Source organism: Gopherus flavomarginatus, unplaced genomic scaffold (genome assembly GCF_025201925.1).
Source record: "Gopherus flavomarginatus isolate rGopFla2 unplaced genomic scaffold, rGopFla2.mat.asm mat_scaffold_34_arrow_ctg1, whole genome shotgun sequence".
NCBI lineage: Eukaryota > Metazoa > Chordata > Testudines > Testudinidae > Gopherus > Gopherus flavomarginatus.
The window spans coordinates 6,365,377-6,382,263 of NW_026115061.1; the positions used below are offsets into that span (position 1 = coordinate 6,365,377).

A 16,887-nucleotide genomic window follows, 5' to 3' on the forward strand; every position below is an offset into this window, starting at 1 on the left:
GTAAATGTTACAGGGTCTTTCAGCTTATAGACACTAGAGAGAAGCTTTCCCCCCAGCACAAATACAAATTAAAATCCTTCCAGCAAAATACACATTTGCAAATAAAGAAAACAATCCAAAAGACTAAACCTCCTTTCTACTTGTACTTACTGCTTGAATAGAAAATTAGAGAGCCTGTAGGTATGTCTGATCACTCTCAGAACCCAGAGAGAACAACAGACAAACAAACAACACAAAACAAAGACTTCCCTCCACCGAGATTTGAAAGTATCTTGTCTTCTGATTGGTCCAGGTCCACTGCTTGTAACCCTTTTCAGGTAAAAGAGACATTAACCCTTAACTATCTGTTTATGACAGGGGTGAACGCCCAGGGACACGGGTCAGAGAGGCTGCGGCCTCAGACCCAGCCAGTGAGAGAGAGCAGGTCCCCATCCCTGTCCGAGCTGCTGAGTTCCAGGCCGAGTTGCAGAAAGATCCCTCCTTGCAGAAGTCCAGGGACCGGGCTAACCTCAGTGCGGTACAGACCATGAGGAGAGGTTGCAAGGAGAGGTTCCTGTGGGAGAAGGGGTTCCTGTACCGAGAATGGGCTCCCCCAGAGGAAGTAGAGTCATGGGGGATCAAGAGGCAGCTGGTGGTTCCCCAGAAGTTTTGCCAGAAGCTACTGTACCTGGCCCATGACATCCCTCTCGCAGGGCACCAGGGAATCCGGCGCACCAGGCAGAGGCTGCTACAGAACTTTTACTGGCCTGGGGTCTTTACCCATGTCTGACAGTACTGCCAATCTTGTGACCCCTGCCAGAGGGTGGGGATGGCCCGGGACAAGGGAAAAGCGGCTTTGAGGCCTTTACCCATCATAGAAGAACCTTTCCAAAAGATGGCCATGGACAAAGTGGGACCTCTTAGCAAGATGACCCAGTGGGGGAAGAAATACATCCTGGTGGTGGTGGATTTCACAACTCACTACCTCGAGTCCTTGTCCTCTATCGAAGCAGACACCGTGGCAGATGCGCTGCTGACAATTTTCAGCCAGGTGGGGTTCCCCAAGGAAGTCTTAATGGACCAGGGGTCCAACTTCATGTTGGCCCTGCTCCGGTGCTTGTGGGAAAAATGTGGGGTCCGGCATAACTGTGCCTGAGCATATCACCCCCAGTCCAACTGGCTGGTGAAAAGGTTCAATGAGACGCTGAAGATGATGCTAAAAACATTTATGAACCAGCACCTGCAGGACAGGGACAAGTACTTACCTCACCTGCTGTTCACGTGCAGGGAGGTACCCCAGTAATCTACCGGTTTTCGCCTTTCGAACTGTTGTAAGGAAGGTGGGTAAGGGGGCCCCTAGACCTGAAGAGAGATGAATGGGAGGGGAAGGCCACTCCCGATGGAGAGTCAGTGGTGGAGTATGTCCTGACCTTCCGGGAGAGACTGGATGAGCTCATGGGCCTGGCCAGGGAGAATCTGGCCCGATCCCAGAGGAAGCAGAAGGTCTGGTATGACCGCACGGCACGGGCCCATGCCTCTGCCACCGGGGATCAGGTGATGGTTCTCATCCCCGTGAGGAAAAACAAACTCCAGGCTGCCTGAGAAGGGCCCTTCAAGGTTATCAAGCAACTAAATGAGGTAAACTATGTGGTGGAGCTGTTGAACAGGGCACATCACTGTCAAGTGTACCATGTGAACATGATGAAGCCACACCATGACAGGGGGAATGTGCTGTTGGCCGTGTGTGGACATTGGGAGGAGCAGGGAGATGACCCCTTAATGGATCTATTCCCTGGGACAAAAGCTGGTTCCCCCCTGGAGGCGATTCCCCTCTCTGATCAGTTGACCCTGGCCCAGCAGGCTGAGATCAGGGGGGTGCTGCATCTATACCGACAGCTGTTTTCCAACCAGCCTGGATGCACTAATTTGACTGTCCACCAGGTGGAGACCGGGTCACATTCTCCTATAAGATGCTCTCCTTCTCGGGTCACTGGTAAAACTGCTCAGGACCTAGAAAGAGAGGTCAGGGACATGCTGGCTTTGGGGGTGATCCAGCACTCTTCCAGCCCTTGGGCCTTGCCAGTGGTGCTGGTCCCCAAGAAGGAAGGGTCAATCCGGTTCTGTGTGGACTATCGAAAGCTCAATGCCATCACCGTATCCAATGCCTACTCCATGCCCAGGCCTGACAAGCTCCTAGACAAGTTGGAAGGCGCTCGGTACCTACCACCATGGATCTTACCAAGGGCTACTGGCAAGTGCCGCTGGATGCAGATACCAGGCTGAAATCAGCCTTTATCACCTCTCTGGGGCTCTACAAGTTTCTGACCCTGCCCTTTGGTCTCAAGGGAGCACCGGCCACCTTCCAGCGCCTGGTAGATCAGCTACTGAGGGGGATGGAGAGTTTTGCTGTGGCGTATATTGACGACATCTGCGTCTTCAGCCAGACCTGGGAGGACCACGTGTCCCAGGTTAAACGAGTGCTGGACCAACTCCAGGAGGCTGGGTTAACCGTAAAGGCTGAGAAGTGCAAGGTGTTGATGGCTGAAGTATCTTACCTGGGCCATCAGGTGGGGAGCGGCTGCCTGAAGCCGGTACCAGCCAAGGTGGAGATGATCAGAGACTGGCCCACTCCCCAAACCAAAAAGCAGGTCCAGGCCTTTATTGGGATGGCGGGGTACTTTCAAAGGTTTGTGCCCCACTTTAGCGCCATAGCCACCCCCATCACTGAGCTGTGCAAAAAGGGGAAGCCTGACAAGGTGGTCTGGACCGAACAGTGCCAGGAGGCAGTGCCAACAGCAGCTGAAATGACCGTTTGGACAAGTACTCTCATCATGCAATCCGAAGTGAGTGTAACCATGCAAATGACATGAGCCCCAAAAGGCCTTTACAACAGATCAGCAACAGATGGCAGGGTACAGTTCGTTCTGACCCTGGTTACATCCTCCCTCCAGCCAAGAATTGGTGGTCCTGATAAATCACACTCCCTATTATACCAACTGTCATAAACAGATAAGTAAGAGTTAATAGAACAGAAGTACTTCATATCTCTTTTGCCTGTAAAGGGTTAACAAGATCAGTAAGCCTGGCTGTCACCTGACCAGAGTACCAATCAGGGGACAGGATACTTTCAAATCTTGAGGGAGGGAAGTTTTTGTGTGTGCTGTTAGTTTTTGGTTGTTGTTCTCTCTAGGTCCTGAGAGGGACCAGACGTGCAACCAGGTTTCTCTCCAATCTCTCCGATACAGGCTCTTATAAGTTCAGAATACAGGTACATATAAGTTCAGAATATAGGTACATAAAGCGAGTTAGGCTTAAGTTTGTTTTCTTTATTTGCAAATGTGTATTTGGCTGGAAGGAGTTCAAATTTGTATTTTGCTGAAAGGATTTTAATTTGTACTTGTATACTTAGGCTGGGAGGGTATTCCCAGTGTCTATAGCTGAAAGACCCTGTAACATATTCCATCTTAAATTTACAAAGATAATTTTTACTGTTTTTTCTTTCTTTAATTAAAAGCTTTTCTTGTTTAAGAACCTGATTGTTTTTTTTATTCTGGTGAGACCCCAGGGGTCTGGGTCTGGATTGATAAAGAAAACTAACCTCCTGCACAATTTGGGCCTTGATCAGGGTCGTAATTACATCAAGGCCTTAGGCCCCAATGGTACTAACATATAGCAGAGTAAGAAAAATGATTAATTACTAACCCACCTGAGGCTCACTCTCTGATTTTAGTATACACTATCTTAACACTACTATCATAACACTATTATATTACTAAATGCTGCTAAAATAATTTATGCTGCTATATGGGGTTAAAACTGGAAAATCCCTAAAATAACCAGTCTATCACTGCCAAAGAGACTAACAGCTGTTGGGTCATTATAGTTTATTAAGTAGCTCATGTAAGCATAAAATATAAATCATAATAACTTGACTAACAGAACAAACAATATGTATTTTTGGAACATAAGTTCCTCAAAATTGCTTGAGAAACAGCTGCTCAAACCGCAAGAAAAGGGTAACCGGGGTGTCAAGGTCTTGGCAATAGAAGGAGCTTCCTAAGAGGAAGTAAAAAAGGACAAGTTTTGCAATTTTTAGCTCTTTTTGCAATAATTGTTTTAAAAAAATATCATGTATCAGCCAAATAAGGTAATGACGGATGTATAAGCTCATATGATAATTTGCAGTTTTAGGCTTTATAAGCACAGGTATCTCTGCTGTAAGGTAAAGTGACTTACCTCTTGCTAAAGGACCTGTCGTCTCTCCATGCATATGCATGTATTCTCTAATTAATCAATAAAGAAGCCTCAGGCTGTCTGATCAACTCAACTCGTTGGTGGTCATTTCCACGACAGGATCCACCAGGGAACTGGCGGGGAGAAAGGAGGGAAGGGGGAGAAGAAGGTTAATTTCTCTCTGTGTTAGGATTACTTTCTCACTCAGGGAGAGTCTGGGAGGGGGAGAGAAAAGGAGGGGGAAAGGTGGATTTTCCTCTCTGTTGTAAGATTCAAGGAGTTTCAATCACAGTAATCTTCTAGTGTAACCCAGGGAGGGGAAGCCTGGGAGAGGCAATGGTGAGGGAAAGGATTTATTTTCCTTGTGTTAAGATCCAGAGGGACTGGGTCTTGGGGGTCCCCGAGCAAGGTTTTGTGGGGACCAGAGTGTACCAGGCACTGGAATTCCTGGTTGGTGGCAGCACTACAAGTACTCAGCTGGTAATTGAGCTTAGAGAAATTCATGCTGGTACCCCATCTTTTGTACGCTAAGGTTCAGAGTGGGGAATTTATACCATAATACCAATTCATTGGTGTTGAATGCTGAAGTTATGGCTAGCAAAAGAAGCCACCCATCTCTGCCCTGTAGCATCCAGCTTCACCCTTGTTAACACATAAGTCAGTGGATTGTTCTCTGTCCATACCTGAAACTGAGCACCAGACAAGTAGTCTCGAAATTTCTCAGTGATGGCCCATTTCAAAGCCAAAAACTGTAGCACTTGGATGGGATAGAGAGTTTTGCTATCAGACAGTCCTCAGCTGGCAAAAGCTTGAGATTAACATTTGCCTTCCACTTCCTGGTACAGGACTGCTCCCAGACCCTCCAAACTGACTTCAGCATGCAGAATAAATGGTTTGTTTGGGTCAGCAAGGACTAGAACTTGCACATGAATCAGGCAAATAATGATTTCCCGTAAAGCCCTATCACATCTCTCATCCCACCATGTCCCAAATAGAGAGGAGATGAGCCCCTCCCCTGTCCCAGGCAAAGTACACCAGATCTGTGGGGGTGAGGTGTCCATAGCCCAGGCCAGCCTAGCCTAGCCTAGCCTAGCCTAGCCAGAGCTGCTGGGGAGAGAAGTTCCTCTCTCAGCCCAGGCCCACCAGAGTTGTTGTTGCAATGGGGGAAATGTGTTTCTCACCTGGTTCTTAGATGCTGTGGTGAGAGGGGGCAGGAGGAAGTTTTTTCTTTCCCCCCTGCACTCAAACCTCTTACCACCCCCACCACTTTCTACTCTAGCCTGATCCATATCTCCCACCTCAATTGTCTCTTTCGTGGCCTCATTCCAGAGCCCTCACAGCCCAATTCTCTGCCCTAACCCTGAGCCTGCTACTGCACCCTGAACCTCTCATTCTAACCCCACTCTAGAGCCTGCACCCCTAGAGCCAGTGCCCTCATCCCCCTGCACGCCAGCCTCAAGTCCCATGTAGCCTGATTTAGGGTGTACTAATAATATTAATTTGGATAATATGATGAAAATTTAATCTATTAGCTTACATTTTATTTAATTTAATTGAGTTACAAAGTTACAGTTGCATTACTGCTATTCAAAAGATACATATGGCATTATATGCAACAAAGTTTTGGTTAATGTACTCACACCCTTCCTTGATAACCTGGTGGTAAGAGACACAGGACCAGCCTTGCAGTTCAGGTTTCTGAATTCTTGAGTGAAAGATGCAGTGCTTAGAAAAAGCTAATGTTACTTAGGGTTAACCTGAATATGTTAAACTTAAAATCAAAACCTAATAAACAAAGAACAACAATTTAGGTAAACCGAGCTTAGCCTAGTTCCCTTGAAACTTAAAGTTTAAGAACAAGTGCAGCCTACTGATAGTAGATAGAGAAAGAGTGGAGGAAGTAAATCAGAATGATAGAGCAAAGTGCTCTAGCTAGGTGGGCTACCTCTTTTATGGGGCACAAGTGTTGGAAATCCTTTCTCCTATGCCCAAATTTCATTCCTTACCCACAAAACATTAGGGTATGCCTAATTCATAGGTTAGTATGTTTGTGCATGTTGATAACATGTACACATGCACATAAGTTCCCCTGTGGTGTACCTGTGGGTACAACACTGACAAAAAGACTCTATGCCATTCTCCATTGTCGATTGGTCTAGGTAAAGGTCTTAGACAAGCATGGGTACTTATCTATTTAAGTAACAAGGTAAAGGTCAATTTTCTTTTCTGAGTAAAAGGTTGCAATATATATATGCTCACTTTGCCTTAGCTTAACATACAGGATATGGTCTGTAGGTCCTCATAAGTCATGTGCCCCAGCCTCCTAATCAATTGTATTGCCTGCCACTGGACTCTCTCCAATTTGCCCACATCCCTTCTCATGTGGGTCCCAATCCCAAAAGTATCACATTTCATCCCAATAGCCCCAAAATGCCCTCTTTTAATATGTAAATGGGGTCCTCCAGTGGAGCCCGCTGGAGGAGAACAAGGTCAAAATTAGCAGGACATCACTCAGTGAATTCCCTATGCTCCCAGAAACAAGAAGTTAGAATTAGACATTTACATTGTTTGTTCCAATGTTGGCACAGGTTTAATTATGCTTCTGTGTAGGTTTCAGGCTGTGACCGTTTTGGTTTATTGGGTTGTTTTGTTTTTTTTAAGTTGGAGTGGAGTTTTTAATTGACATTTGCTGGATTTGAATGGCTGACTTGCAACACCAGTTTTGACATAGTTCTGCATATTTTATACAGATTTGGCCAGTATTCAAGGATTCAATTCCTTTATAGGAGGTTTTAGTGGTCAGGCTTATTTATTTTATGTTATTTCATCATCCTGCTGTAGCACACCTTTTTGATAAATGTTGAAATTCTTAATTTACAGCATTTGTTAGTTTTTATTTTTAAAAACAAAGTTTTTCTTACTGTTTGGTTTTTAAATTAAGCATTGCTCTTAGTCTCAATTTTTCATTTAGGTGTTAGTTATTGATGGGATCTTTAAAAACTTTGGATTTAATACTAAAAATTGGACAGATTCAGATTACTTAAACTAAAACCTGTTTACTGTTTTATTTTAATAAAGGTTGTATTGCTCTAAACCCTGGCCTGGGGGAGAGGAGATGAGCCTGGCCTTTAACTGAGAAGAAGCAGAGGCATGGGAGGCATGGCCCCCCTGAAGGGTGGGGCCAGGTGATGGGGGGCACAGCCCCCCAATTTTTTTTGTCTAGCCCACCTCAGTCCCCCACCAAACGAGAAGAGTCTAATGCCACCCCTGCTGATCACTGGGTGTCGCTGCTGCTCCATGGGAAACATGCTCTGTGCATTACCCTGATTGGTGGGAAACACACTTTGTGCATTACCGTGACTGGTCCGTGGGTGTCACTGCTCCTAGAAGGCAGAAACACGCTGTGCATTGCACCACCTGACCACTGGGTGTCACTGCTGTATCAAGGGAAACATACTCTGTGTGTTACCGCGATTGGCCACTGGGTGTCACTGCTGTGCCAAGGGAAACATAAGAACGGCCAGACTGGTTCAGGCGAAAAGTCCATCTAGCCCAGTATCCTCCTGTCTTCTGACAGTGGCCAGTGCCAGGTGCCCCAGAGGGAATGAACAGAGCAGGGAATCATCAAGTGAGCCATCCCCTGTTGCCCATTCCCAGCTTCTAGCAAACAGAGGCTACAGGCACCATCCCTGCCAACCCTGGCTAATAGTCCTTGATGGATCTATCCACCATAAATTTATTTAGCTCTTTTTTGAACTCTGTTATATTCTTTGCCTTCACAACATCCTCTTGCAAGGAGTTCCACAGGTTGACTATACAACTGCCATGAGTTTACCCCCCTCCCCACCCCGGGTTGTATATGGAAAAGAGAGTGAGGATGAGAAGAGCCATGATGTGTCTGTCACTGGCTGGTGCCTCAGTTTCCTCTAGGCAGCAGTGCTGCAGGCTCCTTTGGTCAGATCCCATGCAACTGTGTCTGGGGAAGGGGGAGTACAGGCTCATGCTCCCCAGCCCCACGCCCCTCCAGCAGCAGCTGGGGAATCCAGGCCAAATTTAACCCTGGTAGCTAGGCTGGGATTAGCCTGGGCTGGGGTAGGGCTGGGGAGAAATGGGGGGGGGAGACAGACACACCTGCTGTGAGGGGAGATCCTCCCGTTCCCTGCCAACTCCCCTCACTCCTTGCAGCATGACACCCCCTAGCACTTCTTTCTTTGTCATGGGAGCTGTCTACTGCCTGCTTCTCCCTTAGCATCGTCTTTCCCGACCCTGGGGCACTGGCATTGCCCGTCCTGTACAAACAAGCATGCTCCGGTGTGCCCCATGGCTCTGCCCTGCAATTGTGGGGGCAGCTATTGGATGGAGCTATATCGAAATATGGGGGTGGGCAAGTCTGGGGACCAGGGCTCCTGGGTTCTCCCCTCAAATGTGGAAGGGGAGTGGGGGTTAGGAGGCAGAGTGGGGGAAAGGCAGGGCTGGGATCCAGGACTCCTGCTTTTTCTGGTTTTCTCCACCTCCTGCAGCTGCCTCGGTCCTTTCAGTGCATTTCCTGTTCCAAATTCATTTGCTGACTTGTATAATTCACCCCAGAGGTGGCTGCATCTCAGTGTTGAGTGAGGCACCCTTGGCTGCATCACCTCCTAAGGGTGTCTCTCTCCCCCTGCAGGTGACCCTGCAGCACTCGGCAAACATCCACAAGATCATAGGGGCCGCTTTGAGCATTGGGCAGGCAGGGGCCAGGTTCCCAGCCCCTCCCCTGAGAATGGGACCCAGCACTCCCTACTTTTTACAGGGATTAAAAAGGGGCAAAGAGGGGCAAATCAGAGGAGGGAGGTGGCCAAGATCTGAGCAGGAGGCAGAAATTGACTGGTCAGGGGGGTAAAGCAGCTGGAGGCAGAGTTAGGATAGGGGCTGAAGGGCAAAGTCAGGGAAAGGAGAAGGAGCCGGAGTTCAGCCCAGGGGCAAGGTGCTGCCAGAGGGTTAAACCCCGGCACAGGCAGGGGAGTAACAGTTATCCGGGTGGGCTGAGACTCCAGTGTTTGCAAACATGGGGGTGGGGAGCAGAGGGCTTTTTTTCCCCTCCCACAGGCAGCACCTCTCAGCATGGGCTTCCCAGGTCTAGGCTCTTAAAGGCACAGGCATCCCACTGCCTAGACACTGCAGCTCCTCTCTGATGTAACCTATTGAGATGCTGCAGTAGGAGACTCAATTCAGTGAAACCGGGCATTCCCCATACGCCCCCCAGCCAGGGGGCTGTGCACCCTCTTCCCCGAATTTCCCCAACACCCCCCAGTGGTCAGGTAGTTACAAGCAGCGCTGCCAATGTTGTCATTGGTTGCCAATTTGAATAGAAATTGAAACGTTAACACACTCTTTAAAAGCAGACACAACATATGAAAAATACTTGTTCCTGAGAAAGTAAAATAGGTTTGAAAAGTCTGGACAAAGCCTTGTTTCCTCACCCAGCTGTTGTGTTTGCTGACAATGTCGGTGCATTGGCTTCGGCGATGTTGGCCAACCTTAGAATTTCAAATGACTATTTGTAAGTGAGGTATGAATGAGCTCTCCCCTGACAGCTAGTGATGACCAGGGTTAGGGGGAGGCTTTGGGACCAGATTGTATTTACAAGAACTCACCTACTCTGCCAAGGTATCCAGTGGACAGAGCTGGGCTGCCTCTGCTCTAGGTGCCCAGAGGAGGGATGGTATGTGAGGCTCCTGCCTTGGACACTTCCTCTCTCCTGCCAAGCCCTGACACTCCTTTCTTCAACTGCCATGTGGGCTAGAGGAAAAGTGTGGTAGGAGGCACAAGGGCCAAGCTTGTGGACATCTGGTGAAGTAGCAAGAATCCCAACCATCAGGGTAGCAAGTTCTAGAGCCCTGACCCATTGTGACCATCCCAGCCAAAGACCTGGCTCTAGGAGGTGTGAGGTGAAAAGATTCACCCTTATACAGCTGGAGACAGGGAAGTTGAGCACTGTGAGTTCTGGGGGTTTACCACAAGATCCCACTGAGATTTGAACTCACATTGCAGAATTCAGAGCCCTGAGTGCTGCCCATTACACCATGGAACCAACTTAGGCTGCCTTCTCTGCACATCGGTGATCCTCATGGGGCTGCGTCGTGTAAGGGGGCTCTTGGCCCTTTACTAAAACTTAGTGTGTGTGTTTGGAGGGGGTGGTTGGTTGGTTAGTTCCCAGCACCAATACAGCGGGGAAGGATCAATGGGAAATCAGGACCCTGAGACTGACAGTCCCCAGGGACAATGGGGAGAGGCCAAAGTTCCAAGTTAGCTGCACTGACAGGCCAGGCAGTGTAATGAGGGAGTCACCAGGCCAGGGGGACCCATCCTCCATGTGAGCTGGAACTGCCTGGGCCAGAGTGGGGAAGAGCTAAGGACAGAGTAGGAGCCTGAGAAGAGCTGGGGAGCAGAGCTGCACAGTTGTAGTGCCAGAAACTGCTCCCTGTAGGACTTTGCAACCTGTAGCAGTTACTGATACCTGAGGTTGTTCTTAGTTGCTGACTTCTCCTAATTGGCTAAAACTTGACAGTGGTTTCTCTAGCAAAGGCCACATCCCTGGCCTCTTGGTCCAGACATCCTCATTCACATCAGACTAGGGTGACCAAATGTCAAAGATGAAATATCGGGACGCGGGGGGCGGAACAAAAAAAAAACAGGAGTGCCCCCCCGCCACCAAGCGGCAGTGGCAAAGACCCATCTCCAACCAACTCTTGGCTCTGAACCCCTGATACACCCCCAGCTCCCCCATCCCCTCGCTCCTGGGCATAGCCTGGGCTCCGAGCTCTGCAGCTGAGCCGCTCTCCGGGCCCCTCCTGCAGCTCCTGGGCAAAGGGTGAACCAGGTAGCCGGGCCCTGCCCCTCCTGGCTGGAGCATGTCCGCCCCACATGTGTCTCTGCCCCCCGCCCACATGGGCCCTGCTTGCTCCGTGCTGCCCCCAGCCCCACTGCGCTGCCCTGCAGGCTCCAGGGCTGAAGCAGCCTCCACACTGCACTCCCGGCCATGGCCACAGCTCATGTGCACACCTGGGAGGGAGGAGGAATGCCGCGTGCTTAGGGAAGAGGCGGGGCCAGGACGAGGATTTGGGGAGGGATCCAATGGAGCAGTGAGAGGCTGGGGACAAGGCCAGGGCCAGGATCTGGGGAGGGATCCAAAGGGGGCAGTGAGGGGCTGGGGCTGGGGCTGGGGCTGGGGACAGGTCCAGGGTGAGGATTTGGGGAGGGATCCAAAGGGGCAGTGAGGGGGTGGGGCTGGGGGTAGGGCAAGGGTTGGGAGAGAGGGATCCAATGGGGGAAGGGGAGGGTGGAGTTGGGGTGGTGGGGCTAAGTGTCCCTTTGGGTTCTGCCTGTGTGCAGGAGCAGAGGGCAAAATTGTTTGTTTGTCCAGTGTCCCGACCAAACATCGGTCGGGACTCAGGACAAACAAGCAAATATCGGGACAGTCCTGATAAAATTGGGACGTCTGGTCACCCTAGATCAGGCTTCAAGTTGAGAATCATTTCCCATTCCTGCTCTGTGGGAGGGGAGACTTTTAAACACGCTCTCTGTGCGACTGCACATGGCTAAGCAAAGAGAACAAACCCAAATCTCCCCTGTGCTTTGGGAGCCAGGTTTGCTTTGGGAATTCTGTAGTTCAGATGACTACAAGCCTGGGCATTGTGATTCTTTACCAGCTTCTCTGGCATTGGGGAAGTTTTATGCTTACAGCTGTGATGGCCAAGTGGTTAAGGTGTTGGAATTGAAATCCAGTAGGGTTCCCCTGCACAGGTTCAAATCCTGCTCACAGCAAGGCCTGTGTTTTAGCCAGTCTCTAACCCAGGCAATACCTCTGTACAACCCCCTGAGACACTCTCAATTCTCTCCCCACCCCAAGTAAATCCTGTTCTGCTCCTTTCATAGAGATGCCTGGGACACCACCTCACCCTGTGTCCCTGAGGTGTCAGGCAAACTCTCAGCACCTGAAGCCTCTGCCACTCTCCTGGTGCCCCATAGATCAGCCACAGCACTGGCTCTGCTCCTCTCCCTAGAGTGCGAAAGAAGCCAAGTCAGCGACTCCATGGGAGCTATGGGGCTGCAGAACCAACAGAGAAAAAATAGGTGCTCAGCACCCACTGGTAGCCAGCTCCCCTTCCCCACTACAGGCCTTGCTGACAAGCTCCTCCTCTTCCCCTTCAGCACCTCCCACTTGCCAGTGATCAGCTGTTCAGTGAGGTGCAGGAGGCACTGGGTGGGGTGGGGGAGGAGCAGGGATGGAAGAGGTGGGAGAGGGAGAGGAATGGTGCAAGCCAGGAAGAGATGGGACAGGGGTGGGGGAAGGGGTGGAGTGGGGGCAGGACCTTGGGAAGAAAGGGGGGGGGGAATTTGTCCCAGACCCCGGATCCCACTAGGGCCGGCCCTGAAGGGAAGCACTATCACAGTGACAATAAAACTGACCAGCATTGCGAGGGAGACTGAGGGAGATCTGCACTCATCAGGTTTCTTCTCTCCCCCAAGGTGAGCCAGACACTGCTCTCTCCTGGCTCTCACTCTAGCAGCTGGACGCCAAGGACCCATTTCCCCACAGGAAGTTCATTGAGTGCCCCTGTGGTGCTGGGGGGGCTGGCACTGCTGCTGCCTGTGGGGCTGGCAGGGGGGCTGATGTCTGAACAGACTCTCAGCTGCCAGGCCAGCGGGGGCACTTGGGACCTTACCAGACTGGCTCAGTGAAGACGGGAGGTTGACAGAGAAATACAGACACTCTCCAGAGCTCGGAGCAGCAGCCGCCCATGCAGCCAGGCAATGAGCATTTACCACAGCCTGGAGCCGAGGGGGAGGCTTCAGCTGCTGTTCCAGCTCCTGGGGGACAGGCCCTGTCAGCCAACAGACACTTCTTACTCACCACAGCTAAGGGCGCCAGGTTCCTCCGGTGGGGGTGTGGAGCAGCCGTTCTTTTTCCTGTCCTTTTTGTGTGCAACTGCTGACAAAAACATCCCAGACAGAGAAGCAACAGGCCAAAATGCTATCAAGTAGCTCAGTTGGGAGAGTGTTAGACTGAAGCTCTGAAAACCTGTGGTTCAATCCCAGGTTTTGGCAGGCCTTCTCATCTCTCTTTGCGCAGGCTCTAATGACACTATGTAGTAAGTCCCCTCCAGCACAGGGACAGGCACCTAGGCAGCCACCCACTTTCTTTGGCAAGTCAGGAATTGCAAAGGCTAGACTAGAAGCACCTGGGGCTCCTGCTCCAGCCTTTGTGACACCCAACTCCTTCCCAGGGCTCTAGCTGAAGCCAGAGCATTGGCCTGAGCAGCCAAGAAGAGGTTCCAGCCCTGAAGGGAGCAGGACTTTTAACCCAAAGGTAAAACTGCACAAGCACAACCGCAAAGGGACTCGAACCCTCAATTGCCTGATTCAAAGTCATACACCATATCCATTAGGCCTCATAAGAAAAAGCCCTCCAGGTACTTCTTTGGAAAAGGCAGACACTGATGCATCTGACGAAGTGGGGATTCACCCATTAAGCTCATGATTTTGCAGACACTGTGTTTCTCAGGTCAGCTACTAAGGGGGGTCGAGACTCTCTGGGCACAAGAAGTCGAGTTTCCAGTGAGATATGAGACTTAATTCTCTGTAGTCAGGTGCAGAGCTTTGGCAAGGAGGCTCAGGCATGCGGGAATGTGGTGCAGCGGACGGACCAGCTGTCTAGGTGCGGAGATTTAGTCTCACTGAGGAGGAGTAGGAGGAGGAGAAATTCTGCTGATAGGCAGTGTCCAGGGCTGGTGCAACCACTAGGCGATCTAGTCGGCCACCTAGGGTGCCAAGTGGTTGGGGGAACCAAAAGCCACACTCAGAGGAGGCAGTGGAGTGGAGGTGAGCTGAGGCAGGTGTCTGGGTGTGTGTGTGGGGAGAGGGCTGCCATCAGCAAGTAACAGGGGCAGGGGTGTGCAGGGGAACCACTCCCTGTCCCAGCTCACCTCTGCTCCTTCTTCTCCCCTGAGCACACCGCCCCCGCTCTAATTCTCCTCTCCTCCCAGGCTTGCCACACTAAACAGCTGATTGGCACCGCAAGGTTGAGAGGCCGGAGATGTGGAGCGGCGCCAGCGTGCTCAGGGGAGAAGGCGGAGCAGTGGTGAGCTGGGGTAGGGAGCTGCTGCAGGGGGGGGACTTCTCAGCTCTTCCCCATGGCCCCCACCACTGCTCCGCCCCAGCCCCACCCCTGCACTCACTGCATGGTAAGTGGAGTGACCCAGCCCCAGCCTGGTCCACTCCCCTGGCTGTCAGCCACACTGCGGGCAAGTGCTGTGGGGCAGTTCCCTCCCTCCCCCCAAGCTTAGGAGCCAGGGGAGCAGAGCAGGCTGGGGCCCCAGGCCTTTGTGGGGGGAAGCAGAAGGGGGCTGGTCCCAGGCCTCCGTGGGGGATGGGGGGATGGCTACTTCCTGTGGGAAATGGAGTGACCCAGCCCCAGCCTGCTCTGCTCCCTTGGCTCCCAGGCTTGTGTTGGTGTTGTCTGGATTTGTGCAGGTGTTTGTGTATATTAGCAATTATGTGTGTGTGTAGCTGGATTCATGCAAACGTTTGTGTATATTTGCAATTCTGTGTGTGTGCGTGCTCTTCTGCCCTTTGCCGGCGCAACAACTGTTTCTCCGTATGTCAGAGTCCCGAGACCGTTGACCCCAATGGTGATTTCCCCATCTTACAAGGGCTGGCTGGCCTGACCCTTCTCCCCTCTGTGGAGTGTGGCAGGGGTTGCAGCTCACCCCCTGTGGGGCAGGAGTGCCAAGGTGGGGGGGGTGCGCTGGGCTCCAATGCATCTGGAGAGTAGCTCAGGTGAGGCAGGGCAGGGTGTGTGGTGTCCGTTCTGCATTGCCTGGTGCTGGGCCAGTGCACGATCCCCAGTCACACCACACAGCACACCCCGAGAGGGAGTGGGGGGCCAAGCAGATGATCCAGCATGAGGGGATCATTCTCATTGGCAGCTGTCCAGTGGCAGTGAATTCCACATGCCTTGGCACATGCTGTGTGGGGCAGGAGGTCCTTGTATTTGGAGCAGTGGGAGTGAACTGCATGTATTTGTGTCTCTGAGCACGAATGTGAATATTATGATGGGGGAGTGATTGTGTGGCTGGGGTTGTGATTGTTTCTCTCTTTGGGGATTGGGCTAGCATGTCCCTCTGAGTGTGTTGTGTGTGAGTGTTCTTGAGATTGTGTGAGTCCCTTTGTGTGTGTCACTTGCTGCAGAATACAAAATTCTGCAAAGCCATTGCCTACTGGTTAGCCCAGCAACACACTGATACAAACAGTGTCACAGACTCACACACACACACACACACACCAGCAGAGGGCAGCAGGGACACACACGTCTCCCCTGGGCCAGTTTGGACAATTTCCCATCACGACTCGGCAGTGCTGGTGCCCCCACATGGGGTGGGCAGTGATCAGGCAAGGGGGGCAGATGTGCTGGATCTGTAAAAGCAGCAAAGAGTCCTGTGGCGCCTTACAGACCAACAGACGTATTGGAGCATGAGCTTTCGTGGGTGAATCCCCACTTCGTTGGATGGATTCAGAAGGAAGCACTTTGGGAAAATCAGTCAAGGCCCTTAGCAGAGCTGGGACACAGACCCAGTGACCCCTGTACCACCCTGGGAGGGCAATGGAGTTTAGGGGTCAGAGCAGGGAGGAGGCTGGGCACCAGGACCCCTGGGTTCTATCCCTGGCTCTGGAAGTGGAGGGAGTCTAGAACAGGGGAACTGGGATGGAGGACTCTGGGTTCCATAGGGGAGACTGTTTTTCCCTGTGCTTCCCTCCCTAGCGATCCCAGCCCAGCCATCTAGTGGAGACTGAGCACAAGTGGGGGGAGTTGTTCTGAGCACAAGTGGGGGGAGTTATGGTTCAAACCCCTCCCCCAGCGACTGTGACATCACAGAATCTTTCCCCCCAACACAGAGAAACCTAGTGGGGTTAGGAGGGTTCTAGCTGCAGACACCCCTTGTCATTGCAAGAAGCCCCCTGTCAGGGTCTCATTTCCACTTTGAACTTTAGCGTCCAGAAAGTGGGGACCTGCATGTACCCCTCTAAACTTAATTCCTAGCTTAGATCTGATAATGCTGCCACCAACCAAAATATAGTGTTTGGTACACTTTCTGTCCCCCAAAAACCTTTCCTGGGGAACCCAAGACCCAAATCCCTTGGGTCTTAAAACAAAGAGGAATAAACCATTCCCCCTCCTTCCCCTTCCCAGATTTTCCCCTCCCTGGGTTACCCTGAGAGATAGTGTGATTCAAACCCCTTGAATCTTAACACAGGGTACGTCTACACTACAGGATAAATTCGAATTAGCTTAAACCGATTTTATAAAACAGATTTTATAAAGTTGATTGTGCGCGTCCACACTAGGCACATTAATTCCGTGGTGTGCGTCCGTGGTCCGAGGCTAGTGTCGATTTCTGGAGTGGTGCACTGTGGGTAGCTACTGTAAAAGAATGAGGCCAATAATGTGGATTTGCGTCCACACTAACCCTAAATCGATATAGTAATATCGATTTTAGCGTTACTCCTCTCGTTTTGTAGGAGTACAGAAATCGATTTAAAGAGCCCTTTAAATCGATATAAAGAGCAGTGTAGTGTGGACGGGTGCAGCATTAAATCGATTTAACGCTGTTAAAATCGGTTTAACAGCGTAGTGTG

At 51.0% G+C, this 16,887-nt stretch overlaps 1 non-coding gene across 1 annotated transcript; it reads left to right on the forward strand.

Moving 5' to 3' along the window:
• Window positions 1–11,933: 11,933 nt before the first annotated feature.
• Window positions 11,934–12,015, forward strand: TRNAS-UGA (transfer RNA serine (anticodon UGA)). The gene has a single exon. It is a non-coding gene; the product is annotated as a tRNA-Ser (tRNA).
• Window positions 12,016–16,887: the final 4,872 nt, after the last annotated feature.